Source organism: Scyliorhinus canicula, chromosome 15, assembly GCF_902713615.1.
Source record: "Scyliorhinus canicula chromosome 15, sScyCan1.1, whole genome shotgun sequence".
NCBI lineage: Eukaryota > Metazoa > Chordata > Chondrichthyes > Carcharhiniformes > Scyliorhinidae > Scyliorhinus > Scyliorhinus canicula.
In genome coordinates this window covers 123,743,516-123,759,069 of record NC_052160.1, presented here as the reverse complement: position 1 = coordinate 123,759,069, position 15,554 = coordinate 123,743,516, and the positions used below count along the sequence as shown (strand labels likewise).

The window sequence follows — 15,554 nt, the reverse complement described above, 5'->3', positions numbered from 1 at the left end:
TCCCTCCTAATGCCCCAACCCATGGTAGTGTTAATCTGGTATGGCACTGTCCAGCTATGTCCCTCACCACTCGGGGGTTACGTTCACCTCTGAGCCACCGGCATGCTCATCACACTGGTTTCTGATTTTGGAAACAGGGGCGAGATTTTCCGTTTCCTGACGTTGATTTTGTAATCAGCGATCGGGCGGAGAATCCCTTTTAACCATGGAATCGGGGGAAGCACCTGTTTTTGCATGCTCTCTGAAACGGCATCATTGTGGCGCGCGCCGCATGCTGTTGGGACAGCCTCAGGACGTCAACTGAAGGCCCTCCCCCGATACTCCACCCCCGATGGGCCGAGTTTACGAAGGCGCGGGGGACGTGTGGTCCCAGCCATGTGGGTATCCGGCATGGAGGATGCGGATTGTCCAGCGCCACCACAGTCGTGCGGGAGCCATACTGCTGTCCGGGGCAGCTTCCGCGAGGACCGGGGGGCAGGTGGGGGGTGGCCAGGGGGTACGCTATCTGGCAGGATGGGTCGGGCACAATCAGCGCCATGTTGTCCAGCACAACCGCTGCAGGTTGTTGGCGTGCGTATGCGTGACCACGAACCTGGCAATTCTCCGGCCGTTTATTTAGTGGAGGCTGGGCATTTTATGTGGCGCAGCTGCTAACCCCTCACCAGTCGGAGGATCGGTGAGGGGGCGGCGCCGCTTTACCCATATAAAACGTCACATCCGGACAAGGCCTTAAAGTTGGAGAATCTGACCCCAGTAGTGATACCCGCTGGCGTGACATTACACCGATGGGGGGAACATCTGTTGTTCCTTGAAGCAATCATGTTAAGCTGTTTAAGCATTTGTAAATGAATTCAAATTTACGATCATCTTGTTCACGTCCCTGGGCATGAATCTGATTACGTCAGTGCGAAGGGCCCAGGAACATTGCGTTCTGAGTTCTCAAATATTCAAATCCCATTTTTGGCCTCTCACGAGAGTTAGTGGCAATTATGGATTTGCGCCCATGATGAATGAGCCTAAAAGAGGTGGCCGCTTTGTTTTACCATCTCCAGCAAGTGCGCGAACTCCTCATGACATTCAGTGGTGTTACAATCACTGAATTCCCTACTACCAAAGCCCTGGGTCACCATTGACTCTGAACTTAACTGGACCAGTCATGTATATATTGTGACCAGAAGAACAAAGAACAATACAGCACAGCAACAGGCCCTTTAGCCCTCCATGGTACCTGCCTGAACTAAAACCTTCTGCACTTACGGAATCTGTATCCTCCTATTCCCACCCGATTCATATATTTGTCTAAATGTCCCTTAAATGCTGCTATCGTACCTGCTCCCACCACCTCCCCAGGCAGTGCGTTCCATATATTTACCACCCTCTGTGTAAAAACTTGCCTTGCACATCTGTTCTAAACTTTTCCCAAAGCACTTTAAACCTATGTCCCCAAGTATTTGACTCTCCTACCCTGGGAAAGAGTATCTGACTATCCACTCTGTCTATGCCACTCATAATCTTGTAGACTTCTATCAGGTCGCCTCTAAACCTCCGTTGTTCCAGTGAGAACAGACCGAGTTTAACCTCCGCTCATAGCTAATGCCCTCCATACCAGGCACCATCCTAGTGAACCATTTCTGTGCCCTCTCCAAAGCATCCACATATTTCTGGTAGTGTGGCGACCTGAATTGTACACAAGAGTGGGTTAGAAGTTTATATTATCATCATGACCGCGCTCTGAGAAGTTTTAACTGAAGAGGATTAGAAATCATTCTGTCGCAAATGAGTAAACATTTATTGACCATTTATATTGTTTGCAAAGGGAAACTCTAACAGGACTCCTTTAGTGTCTCCTTCCCTCAGGTTCCAACTATATGTGATTGAACATACGAATTAGGAGCAGGAGTAGACCAGTCAGCTCCTCGAGCTTGCTCAACGCTGCATTCCGCCTCTCCCAGGTAACTTCCTTGTTAGTCAAGAATCCTTCCACCTATGCCTTAGAACTATTAATTGATCCTGTCTTCGCCACTCTTTGGAGAAGAGTTCCAAAGATTTATAAACCTCTGAGAGAAAAGAAATCTTGGGAACGATTAAACTGAAAAATTTTGAATTGTCATTTTGGGCACGATTGGTGGGGCGTTTATCGACAGCCACGGTGACAATATCGCAACTGGTATTTAACGGCACCGTGAGGCAGCAGTGCTAACCACTGTGCCACCATGCCCCCCAGTGCTGTACCTTTCTCTAGTTCATTGCAGAAGCCTATTGCAAGGTTAAGATGCATTCTGACAGTAATGCATATAAGTTCTCTTTCTTGCATTTTAGCGCAGCTGCTATTGTTGTCCATACATTTCACACACTTGAGATTTTAAAATGGGCTTTGAGAGAACAGCATTTTCTGTGCTATACTTCTGTATCCACAGCAAATCCCAGTCATATAAGTCATGTAATACAATTGTTATCAAAAGCTATTGTCTACAAGAATACAATTAATTATATATACACAGCTGTCTTTCTTTGCTCAAGTTGCCTGTCTTTGCACAAAATAGCTCTGATTTTCACTGGTGAATTTTAACTTGTTGTGTGTAAATGTTTGTGAGGAAGTGGTGGGAGAGTTTAAAATGACAGCAAGTTGGGAAGCTATCTTAAATATCCACCACTTCCGTATCTCAGTCTTTCAGAAGCAGTTTCTTAGAATTTTATAGAGCCACCACATCTCAGTGAATTAGATGTCGGCTTCAGTGATTTTTAGAGTTTGTTGTTAAGTACTTTAGTGGTCATTCTCACAATGATTTAGAAGTCATCTTATTGACTATCAGGAAAGGTCAGCTTTAAATTTTTGCAAGCACATTCTGTTCTCTATAGGGAGCTTTAGGGCACATCATTTGTTTTGGATAGCTGCATGTGTGGGAAGTATTGTCAGTTGCTTGAGCTTAAGCTCACAATTATGAAGTTTTAGAAGTGGCTGGATTAACTGAGAGTCACAAACATTCTAGGAAGTGGTCACTCCACAATGTGATCTCCCCCATCATGAAATTAGCGTGATGGCTGCGGACCCAATCCAGCACCACCACAGTCGGGGGAGGGCCAATCCGCGGGCAGGGGGGGCTTCATTCGGGTTGGAGACACTGTGGGCAGACGGTCCAGGGCGCGCGAGCGGCTGAAGAGGAATACTATTTTTGCAGTCTGGGTCTGCGGTCTGAGTCTGCCATGAAGCATGGAGCAGCCGCTGCAGGCCGCCGCCATGCGCGGCCACAGACCCGGCAATGCTCAGGGCCATATCGGCAGCTAGAGCTGGGAGCTCTACGCTGTCTCCCTGCTACCCTAGCAAAACACGAATCGGTGGCCGTTTTGCACCAGTTTTCATGGCGTAAAACACCACCATATTCACGCTGGCATGAGGACTTACTCTCCCAAATGGAGAATCCAACCCATGGTGGCAGGAAGTGGCTGAGATGGCACAAACACTCTGTTGAATCAGCCCACGTAATTTTTATGAGAACATCACCGAAAACTGGAAAAAGTTTGAGTAGAAATGGCAAAATAAATCAAACCTTGGAACTGCTGGAAACATTGTGCTGCAAAAGTATTTGACATCATCACTGAAAAGAGCGCAAAATTCATAATGCTCAAAATTGCTCACAACATTGCCAAACTAAAAGTTTAAGTTGATACCGAAGAAAACTGCAATGTTTTGTTGAACCTGCTGCTGAAGAAAATTGAGTTCTCTGTAACACTCAGTTCCACCAACAAAGTAAACCTTGTTGCATATGGTGGACAGACATATGCACAGAAGGCATAGTCATCTTGGAATGAACACAGGGCAAGTTTCAAATCCATATGGTCAACCAGGATGTTAAACCACTGCTGAGTTTCCATGACAGCATTGCATTAAGACTAATCCACCTTGGGCTGGATGTACACAAACTTTATGGCAACAATCACCAGAGATTCTTGAATACAGAGACTTTTTGACTGATGTTATTGAGAAGTTACCTGTTACACATCACTTGAGGCTGTATGTTTCAGTACTATCCACTGCCTGTGTTCCAAGAAGAGTACCCCTTGCCACGAAACAGAAGGTAATAGCTGAATTAGACAGAATGACAAGACTGGGTGTTTTATCCCCCATAGATGATACCACGGAATGGGTCTCCGCAATGGTTGCTGCAGTCAGGAAAGATGGCACAGTCAGAATCTGTACCGACCCAGTTCACCTTGCAAAGCACTTCTGAGACCTCAATATCCAATGAAAACAATTGAACAGATCATAGCAGACATGCCCAATACCAAGGTGTTCAGCGGATTTTGGCAAATTCCGCTTGATGAAGAATAGTCGAAGCTTAGAACATTCATGTCTCCAGTAGGCAGATACAGATTACTGCACATGTCCTGTGGCATTTCCACTGGTAGTGAGGCCTTCCAAAGGTCCATGGAATCGTTTTCCGCAGGTCAATATAATGAAATCATTGCTGATGGCATCCTAATTTGGGGGCACACAGTGAAGGATAAACAACTGTTTTGGTCCTTGACAGAATCAGAATAATACTGTAGGAGCTCAACCCTGCCAAATGAAAATTCAGAGCCAGTGAGGTCCATTTTTTGGGCCACTTGCTGACTGCCGATGGTAAACCCAGACAAGACAAAGGCGATATAACAAATGTCCACTCTTGATCACAAAGATACATTGCAGTGCCCCCTCAGCATGACAGATTACCTATTAAAGTTAATTCCTTGCTCCTGCAAAATGATTGCACCATTGTGCAAACTTCTCCACCGGGATGTGGTTTGTTGCTGGCCAGAGCACCACAACAGTGTATTCAACAGATTCCAGGATCTGCTTTCAGTACCAGCAGTGTTATAATACTTCAATGTCCGAACATCTGTAGTGTTATCAGCAGATGCACCTCAGTACGTGCTTTGAGGTGTGTGCATCCAGAATGGCAGAACAGTGGCTTTTGCATCAAGGGCCCTCACTGACACTGAAACTCACCATGCCCAGACTGAGAAAAAACTCCTCGCCCTTGTACTTCCTTGTCAGAAATTGCATGATTTTAATTTATGGGCGCTCTTCCACCAATGAAACTGATCACCAGCAATTCATCATTATCCTCAACTACCCCTCCATATTGCATCATTGCACCTGCAATAAATGATTCTCAAGCTCCAACAATTCTATCTTAATGTGATCTGAACATGTGGTAAGGTTCCCTTTCCAGAGCTCACCTATCCACCACTGAGCATGCTGAGCATCAGGAGAACATTGACATTGTGACTAGATGGTGTTCAGGAAACTTTTCTCTAGTAATATGTGTCCAGGCCAACAAGAAAGGATGCATTGTTTGATCTAGTTCTTAAAAATTAGGTGAGCCAAGTAGATCAAGAGTCACTTAACCACGATTGCCAATTCCCTTCCACAATAGCCTGAGGCAACGCAGCCAGAGGCCTCAGTAGTCAGTGGGGGGTATGGGTGATCAGTGGAGCACAGGCAGGGACAAGGGTTGCCCCCAGAACGGATAATCATGATCCAGGCATGGAGGTGCCGTAAGCGGTTACCCCCTGGTTACCCTCCCAGCATCCCCCCCCCACCGCCTTTGGCAGCCCACTCCTGCCATGCGTCCCCCACCCCCAGCCAAGCACTGGGGTAGCAAACCTAGAGGCCCCGGTGTCTGCCTGTGAGCAAAGATGGCGACTCACCTCCTTGGCTCGCCACAGCTTCTGCCAGGTTCATGTTTTTAAAAGGGAGTACTAATCTGCGCCAGCATCAGCACTTGCTGGGGAGGCTGGTAAATGACTGGAGGCGATTGGATGACAAGTGGCTCTCGTTAATTGTATGGAAATAGGGCTTAAGTGGTAATAATTGGTTTCTCGCTATGCTATGGCAAGATTCCGATTTCGCCTACAGGAGCGGGCCGGTTGCTTCACAAACTGGCGCCCGGCGCGTATCTCGTCTTTGGCCTCTCCCACTATTCACCAGCCTTGTTATGCTTGAGCGAGAGCACAACGACGTCGGAGAATTGCACCCAATGAATAATTGAGATGGAAGAGCAATGCTCACAGAAGCCATGTGAATATAATAGGATTTCCTCATTGCATCTGCTCATCATCATCCATGAATCTAACGGCAATGAGTTAGATTCTGCCTTATTTAGACATTGCCAATGCCTCATGGCCAACAAATTCTCCTCAGTCTCGTCCCCATCTACATCCTCCTTATTGGAGAAAAAAAATGCCCCTCCACCTCAGGCAGCACAACGCCAGGTTGTAGAGTTCAGCGAGTGACCATAATGCCCAAACCTTTTGTGGAATGTATTGCAAGGCTCCATCAGACTAGTCCAGGAACTGCAACCCCATCTTCAGCATCCCTATGGTCTGCTTCATCAAAGTGTGAGTTGCTGCATGAGCATCATTGTATCTTGTCTCAGTTGCACTCTGTGCCCTCCGCGCAGGCGTCGCGCGTGTCAACCAACTTCTCAGTGGGTAACCCTTGTCTCTGAGGACTCAACGTGCAACCTTTATGGTCCCTGAAAATGTCAGGGATCTGAGAGTGCCTCAGAATGCAAGAGTCCTGCATAGTCCCTGGCAATCGAGCACACACCTGGAGGATATGTTTGTTGTGGTCACAGACCAGCTGAACACTCAAGTGAGTAAAAGGCCTTGCGGTTCACATAGTTCACTACTTGATAGTTCACAGCTTGATGCCGATGAACTCTTGAGTGTTATGCGAGTGCAGTCAATATCACCCTGCACCCGTGGAGAACCAGAAATCTGCACAAATCTTACTGATCTTGCATCCTGGCTTGCCTGGTGCTGGTCGAATTGCAGAAAATTCTGTGCTGTCATGAAGATTGTGTCCACCATGTCTTGGATGCACTTGCGTGCCGGAGACTTGCAAAATTCCACCTGTGGAAACCTGGAAGGAGCCACTGGTGTAAACATTGTGTTGCAGTCAGCTTCAGTGACACTGGCAGTGGATGTCTTTCAAGTTACTATGGCTCCAGATGCTACAGAAAGTGGTAGATGTGACCAACTAAACCCCTGGACATACATAGTCTTCGCCTATACTGGTTCTCGGCAGGTATGTCACCCTGGGTCTCGTGATAAACCTCCGAGCAATGGTTCTCTGGGGTTCATCCTCTGCCTGGGGAGCAAGCCCTGCTATCCCTTCCACTTTGTGGTTCTGATCCTGTCTTTTGTGAACAAGGCACCTCCATTGATCTTTCCTTCTCTCCTGCCTTTTAGCAAGAATGACAGCGATTTCATCATGCTCCATGTTTCCGATGTTCTCCTCACTGCAGTATCAAAGAGAGACTTGACAGTTAACAGGTCTCCTAAGGACCACTCTGTGGTGAATCATAATAGCATAGCACGGTAGCATGGTGGTTAGCATAAATGCTTCACAGCTCCATGGTCCCAGGTTCGGTTCCCGGCTGGGTCACTGTCTGTGCGGAGTCTGCATGTCCTCCCCGTGTCTGCGTGGGTTTCCTCCGGGTGCTCCGGTTTCCTCCCACAGTCCAAAGATGTGCGGGTTAGGTGGATTGGCCATGCTAAATTGCCCGTAGCGTCCTAAAAAGTAAGGTTAAGGGGGTGGGGTTGTTGGGTTATGGGTATAGGGTGGATATTTGGGTTTGAGTAGGGTGATCATTGCTCGGCACAACATCGAGGGCCGAAGGGCCTGTTCTGTTCTATGTTTTATGTTCTATGTTCTAATTCACACTGTTATCACACATGTTGTACCATGCCTCTGTAAGCTCGGCACACAAGCAGTTGCACGGCTCTGCCCCTAGGGGGATGTACGGAAGTTTGTACTGGGCTCCACCCTTGGCTCCGCCCATGACTCTACCCCCCCCCCCCCCCACCCCCCACTGGTTATATAAAGCTTGGCAGTCGGAGCCTGCCTGCCAGTTCATCTCGTCACAGGCAGGCTCTGTTGTAAGACGATTAAAACCACTGTTCACTTCTAACCACGTATCGCGTGAAATGATGGTCTCATCAATTTAATCGTCTTAAGAAACAGTAAGGAACGACTATGGAATCAGCCCTCAAGCCTGATCGACTGGAACTCGACCCACAGGATGCAGAGGCGAAATAAATCTTTTCTCATTGGCTCTGATATTTTAAGGCCTACCTGGCTAAAGCAAGCACCACAGAAACGACGGAGGAGCAGAAACTCAGCCTACTGCACGCAAGGGTGAGCCTTCGTATATCTACTCAGTTAAATTGTACCGGCTCATATACAGAGGCCCTGGCCCTACTCGACAAAATGTACGTGAGGCCCGTCAATGACGTCTACGCACGCCACGTTTTTACTACTTGCCGCCAGCACCCCACAAAATCGCTAGAAGGATTTCTAAGAGACTTAAAAGCCTTATCCCGGGACTGTAATTGCTAGGCAGTAAATGCTGCTGAACATAGAGAACTTGCTGTCCACGATGTCTTTGTTGCAGGCCATAGATCGAATTACATGCGCCAGCGACTGCTGGAGAAAGGGGCTCAAAATTTAGAAGATACTGTTGAACTCGCTACAACTATGGAGGTCTCGTTTCGTAGCCTCACCTTGTTTCCTGCGGACTCCGTGACCCCGTCATGGGCCCCCGACCAGCGACTGCTCCAGGCCTGCGCCGTGCGGCCGCCCAGCCACCATGCTGCCCCAGCCTGCCACTTTTGTGGCCAGTCCCAGCACCCGCGGCAGCACTGCCCGGCCCGCAACACAACCTGCAGCAGCTGCGGGTGAAAAGGTCACTACGCCAGAGTGTGTCTAGCAAGGAAGGCCCCAGCCCCTAACCCTCCCGCGGCACAAAGCAACCGCTCTCCGCACTCGCAGGCCCGCAGGCCCCGGAACGCTGCGGCCTATACCCCGACTCCGCCCCCGCCCACCATGTGCGATCCATCTTGGCGGAACCCCACCACGCGGCCGACCACGTGCGACTCATGGGGACCGCCATCTTGCACGCCATCTTCCTCGCCGCCCACCACGTGCGATCCACGGGGCGGCCATCTTGGGCTCCATCCTCTCCAAACTCAGAAAATTTGATTGAAGACTGCGACCTCAGCGGGCACTCATCGCGGAGCCACCCAGCACAGCCGACCGAGCCGCCGACTACCAGCAACTCCAAGCAGTCACACTGGACCAATCGCGCCCAAAACATCTCCACAACTCTATGACGACAGTCCAAATCAACGGGTACAGTACATCGTGCCTTTTCGCCTCCGGGAGCACTGAGAGCTTCGTACACCCAGATCTGGTAAGATGCTGTTCGCTCCCTGTTTTTCCTGCACGGCAAACTATCTCCCTCGCTTCGGGTTCCCACTCTGTCCACATCCAAGGATGCACCGTCGCGACTCTAACGATTAGTTACTCTAATTTTCAACTATACGTCCTGCCCGAACTCTGCGCCCTACTCTTACTGGGACTCGATTTTCAGTGCAATCTCAAGAGTCTCACCCTCAGCTTCGGCGGACCTCTACCCCCACTCACTATCTGCAGCCTAGCCACTCTGCGAATCCCCACCCCCTCCTCTCTTTGCCAATCTCACTCCGGACTGTAAACCCGTAGCCACTCGCAGCAGGCAGTACAGCCTACAGGACAGGGTGTTCATTCGAACCGAGGTCCGGAGGCTCCTACGTGAGGGGATCATAGAGGCCAGTAACAGTCCCTGGAGAGCTCAGGTGGTGGTCGTCAAGACTGGAGAAAAATTCCGCATGGTTGTCGACTATAGTCAGACTATTAATCGGTTTACGCTCCTCGACGCGTACCCCCTCCCCAGGATTGCAGACATGGTGAATCAGATAGCCCAATATCGGATTTTCTCCACGGTGGATCTGAAGTCTGCATACCACCAGCTCCCAATCCGCCCGGAGGACCGCCACTTCATGGCGTTTGAGGCCGATGGCCGCCTCCTCCACTTCCTCCGGGTTCCCTTTGGCGTCACAAATGGGGTCTCGGTGTTCCAACGAGCAATGGACCGAATGGTGGACCAGTATGGGCTGCGGGCCACGTTTCCGTACTTGGATAACGTCACCATCTGCGGCTATGACCTGCAGGACCACGATGCCAACCTCAATCGATTTCTCCAGACGGCCCAGAAGCTTAATCACACGTACAACAAGGAGAAATGCGTTTTCCGCACAACCAGACAAGCCATCCTCGGCTTTGTCATGGAAAACGGAGTCCTGGGCCCCGACCCGGACCGTATGCACCCCCTCTTAGAACTCCCTCTCCCTCATTGTCCCAGGGCCCTCAAACGGTGCCTGGGGTTCTTTTCATTTTATGCCCAGTGGGTCCCTCAATATGCGGACAAAGCCCGCCCACTCTTTAAGGCCACACTTTTTCCCCTGTCAGTTGAGGCCCGCCAGCCTTCAACTGCATCAAGGAGGACATCGCCAAAGCGGCCATGCGGGCGGTGGATGAATCCGTCCCTTTCCAGGTTGAGAGCGATGCCTCAGAGGTAGCTCTTGCAGCCACATTAAATCAGGCAGGGAGACCAGTCGCATTTTTCTCCCGAACCCTCTCCGCTTCGGAACTTCGACACTCCTCGGTCGAAAAGGAAGCACAAGCCATTGTGGAGGCTATTCGTCACTGGAGGCACTACCTCGCAGGTAGAAGGTTCACCCTCATCACCGACCAAAGATTGGTTGCCTTCATGTTTGACAACTCGCAAAGGGGCAAAATTAAAAATGATAAAATTCTGAGGTGGAGGATCGAGCTCTCCACCTACAAATACGATATTATGTATCGACCGAGGAAGTTCAACGAGCCCCCAGATGCCTTGTCCCGCGGCACGTGCGCCAGCACGCAGAGCGACCGCTTAAAAGCCATCCACAATGGCCTCTGCCACCCGGGGGTCACCCGGCTCGCCCACTACGTTAAAGCCCGAAATCTGCCTTTCTCCACCGAGGAGGTAAAAGCCGTCACCAGGGATTGCCCGATCTGCACGGAGTGCAAACCGCATTTCTACAGACCAGACAGGGCCCACCTGATAAAGGCTTCTAGGCCCTTTTAACGCCTCGCTATCGATTTCAAAGGGCCACTCCCCTCGACTAACCGGAATGTGTACTTCCTAAATGTCATCGACGAGTTCTCCCGATTCCCTTTTGCTATCCCGTGCCCCGACATGACTTCCCACACAGTCATCAGGGCCCTGCATAGTATCTTCACCCTGTTTGGTTTCCCCAGCTATGTACACAGCGACCGGGGTTCGTCCTTCATGAGCGACGAGCTGCGTCAGTACCTGCTCGACAAGAGCATCGCCTCGAGCAGGACTACCAGCTATAACCCCAGGGGGAACGGGCAGGTGGAGAGGGAGAATGCGATGGTCTGGAAGACCGTCCTACTGACCCTCCGGTCCAGGAATCTCTTGATCTCCCATTGGCAAGAAGTCCTCCCAGACGCGCTCCACGCTATTAGGTCCCTCTTGTGTACCGCCACCAATCAGACCCCTCACGAGCGGCTCTTTACCTTTTCCAGGGGTACTACCACGGGGGTTTTGCTCCCGGCATGGTTGAAGACACCGGGCCCAGTGCTCCTCAGGAAGCACGTCAGGGCACACAAAACTGACCCGCTTGTGGAAAAAGCGCTCCTACTACATCGAACCCCCAATACGCCTTCATAGAGTTCCCTGACAGCCGTCAGGACACCGTATCCCTCCGGGACCTAGCGCCTGCAGGAGCAAACCCCACCACTACCACCGCCGAGGTAACCCTCACACTACATCCCACCCAACCCGCAGCGCCCTACGACCCCGCACCTACCAGTTCGCTACACATGTTCCACGCGCCCGCACTCGCAAGCTCCCAGCGCCCCCACTCCGCAGTCGAACCAGACGGGTACGAAGCTCGGACAGAATCACACCCGGAGTCTGCCATCGTACCTCAACCGACCGTGATCATCCAGCCACCAGAAGAAACTGCAACCCCGGCACTCCGCCGATCACAATGGACAACTCGACCACCGGAACAACTCGACCACCGGACAGGCTCAATCTGTAAACCATCACCCCCGCCGGACTTGATTTTTTTACAGGGGGTGAATATGGTGAATCATAATAGCATAATTCACAGTTATCACACATGTTGCACACATGTAAACTCGGCACACGAGCAGTTGCACGGCTCTGCCCCTAGGGGGAGGTATACTGGGAATGTACGGAAGTTTGTACTGGGCCCCACCCTTGGCTCCGCCCATGACTCCTTCCCCCCCCCCCCCACTGGTTGTATAAAGCTTGGCAGTCGGAGCCTGCCTGCCAGTTTATCTGGAGTTCATCTCATCACAGGCAGGCTCTGTTGTAAGACAATTAAAACCACTGTTCACTTCTAACCACGTGTCGCGTGAATTGATGGTCTCATCACACTCTTTGTCCATTCATCGTCTGAAGCTGCCTCTCAAAGCCCAATGACTCAGAGCCTGGCCAGAACATTGATGCACAGTCCTTACCTTGTGTACTGGCTCCAGTCTTTCAGGCATACATCAAAGACTTCCAGCTTACCAAATAGTGGCATTTGAACTTTCTGTCCATTCCAGGGATAGTAATTGTCCGGGCCAGCTAAGTGGTTCCACAAGTGAGATTGGATTTTCCTTTGGTTCTCGCTACCAATTTTGTAACTTGAGGAAGCCACTGGTAGTTGGACAAGGGTTTATTGAACTACGAACAATACACGGCCCACGACAGTAACTCTCTCCCAATCTAGTCCTTGTTGGGATAACCAACAGCTGTGGGCCCTCCTTGGCCGGCTTTTATGTGCAATCTTTAACGAGCTCCAGCTGGGTGGCTGCTGCCCCCTACCTGCAAAGATCGTACTCCACAAGTCCCATGAGGAGACCAAAAATGGTTTCTCTGTGGTCCTAGGACAATTCACTTCAATTACAACTTTTTATGTCCACATCCATAACTTGTTGCTGCATACTTACAGGACCAACCACACGATGGCACTGTTCTATCCCTTCTCATTTTCAATGCCCAAAAGGTGTTTAAATTAAAAAATCCTCACAATTATTGAATTCACCTACTGTGCTTGATTTTCTATATCATGATCTCTATAAACATTCAGACTTGGATTTGATATTTTTACCTTGAGTCGCTTCATTGAATTCAAATTGTGCAGAATGTAGTGTCTTCATTTCTCAGGATATATCAGAAAGTTTGTTGAGTGCCATTTTGAGGCATAATTGCTAATGCCATTTGTGTCCACATCCTATGAATGAACAGACAAGAAACTTACTAATGTCTTTTTTGCAATGCGAATGATGTGTTGGTGTTTTGCTTGTAATAGGCAACATATTAAATATATAATTTAACATATGGCAAGGGTATTAAGTCAAATCCAATTTTATCCAGACTCTCAAATAGAAAGCACTCAAAAATAAATTCTCTGAAAACTTGAAATAAGTTTCAAAATTCATGGTTCAGCTTGTCCTGAGAAAGCATAATTTGTTATAATAATTTACAATAACACAAGGAAAGAAGTGTCTCTAGTTAAACAGATTATCTCAGTCACGTTGATACTTTTGAGAGTTTTGTCCACACGCTATATGCTCAAGACTGTTTCAAGATGAACGGCTAACAATAAAAATAATCTTTATTGTCACAAGTAGGCTTACATTAACACTGCAATGAAGTAACTGTGTAAAGCCCCGAGTCGCCACATTCCGGCGTCTGTTTGGGTACACAGAGGGAGAATTTAGAATATCCAATTCACCTAACAGCAATTCATTCGGGACTTGTGGGAGGAAACCGGAGCACCCAGAGGAAATGCACGCAGACACGGAGAATGTGCAGACTCCACACAGCGATCCAAGCCAGGAATCGGACATAGGACCCTGGAGCTGTGAAGCAACAATGTTAACCACTAGTGCGATAGACTAATGTATGGATTTCTGTATTGAAGTATGCTGCAAAATTTCATCCCCTACTACAGTATTTTTCAAAGTATGAATCGTGTCCCCCCTGTGGGTGTTGGGAGGGTCTTGGAGTGATTGGTCGTAGTGTCCCTGTGGTGGTCCCGATCACGGGAGAAGCGCTCAACAATTGCTACCAGAATTTATGAGAATGGAAACCATTGCACCTTTTAAATGAGAAGGAAATAAGGCGGTGTGCAGTCCTATGGCCATGAATGGCAGTAGTGAGCATGACACACATCTTGCATGCATACTTGAAGTCAAGCGCCCTGTGTGTATGTGTGTTTGGAACCAAATCATGGAGAGCTTCTTCTATTTTATAACTGCGAGCAAACAAGGCAAGAGAACTGTGAAGATTAATCATTTTGTTACAAGAGATGGTCAGAGACACAAATAGGCAGAGTACCCGAGTCCAGGGCAGGACAGATCTGTGCTAGTGTTAGATCTGTAGAGATCTCCAGGGCCTCTGGTTAATAGCCTGCAAAGAAACTTAACTCGCGAGCAAAGCAGTATAAAGATGATTTCTTGAGGCATGGTTTTGTCAATTGTGCCATGCAAAACCGATGCAAAGCCCATGTGTGTTATATGCAGGGAGTACAGGCAAATGGGGGAAGTTTCAGTTTTGAAAGAAAAGTTGTGAAAAAAAACGTTTTGAGATTGAGACTAGAGTCAGTTATTAACTTACAGCTGACTTCAAATGAAAAGACTACGCTGCTGTACCTGACCTGTGACAGCACATTAAAAACACGCCAAAAGCCCACGAGTCTGTCAGCATTCTGGAGTAGTATCTGCCAGGATGGCAGCATAGTTGCTTCACACCTCCAGAGTCCCAGGTTCGATTCCCAGCTTGGGTCACTGTCTGTGCAGTCTGCATATTCTCCCCGTGTCTGCGTGGGTTTCCTCCGGGTCCTCCGGTTTCCTCCCACAGTCCAAAGATGGGCCGGTTAGGGTGGATTGACTGTGCTAAATTGCCCTTGGTGTTCAAAAAATGTTAAGAATATAAGAACATAAGAACTAGGAGCAGGAGTAGGCCATCTGGCCCCTCGAGCCTGCTCCGCCATTCAGTGAGATCGTGGCTGATCTTTTGTGGACTCAGCTCCACTTTCCGGCCCAAATACCATAACCCTTAATCCCTTTATTCTTCAAAAAACTATCTATCTTTACCTTAAAAACATTTAATGAAGGAGTCTCAACTGCTTCACTGGGCAAGGAATTCCATAGATTCACAACCCTTTGGGTGAAGAAGTTCCTCCTGAACTCAGTCCTAAATCACTTCCCCTTATTTTGAGGCTATGCCCCCTAGTTCTGCTTTCACCCGCCAGTGGAAACAACCTGCCCGCATCTATCCTATCTATTCCCTTCATAATTTTAAATGTTTCTATAAGATCCCCCCTCATCCTTCTAAATTCCAACGAGTACAGTCCCAGTCTACTCAACCTCTCCTCATAATCCAACCCCTTCAGCTCTGGGATTAACCTAGTGAATCTCCTCTGCACACCCTCCAGTGCCAGTACGTTCTTTCTCAAGTAAGGAGACCAAAACTGAACACAATACTCCAGGTGTGGCCTCACGAACACCTTATACAATTGCAGCATAACCTCCCTAGTCTTAAACTCCATCCCTCTAGCAATGAAGGACAAAATTCCATTTGCCTTCTTAATCACCT

General features: G+C 49.0%; 1 protein-coding gene across 3 annotated transcripts in view; it reads left to right on the top strand.

Annotated features, from left to right (window-relative positions):
* Window positions 1-15,554, top strand: part of LOC119979068 (complement receptor type 1-like) — a 333,444-nt gene that overhangs the window by 193,109 nt on the left and 124,781 nt on the right. The gene's annotated exons all lie outside the window — the stretch shown is intronic.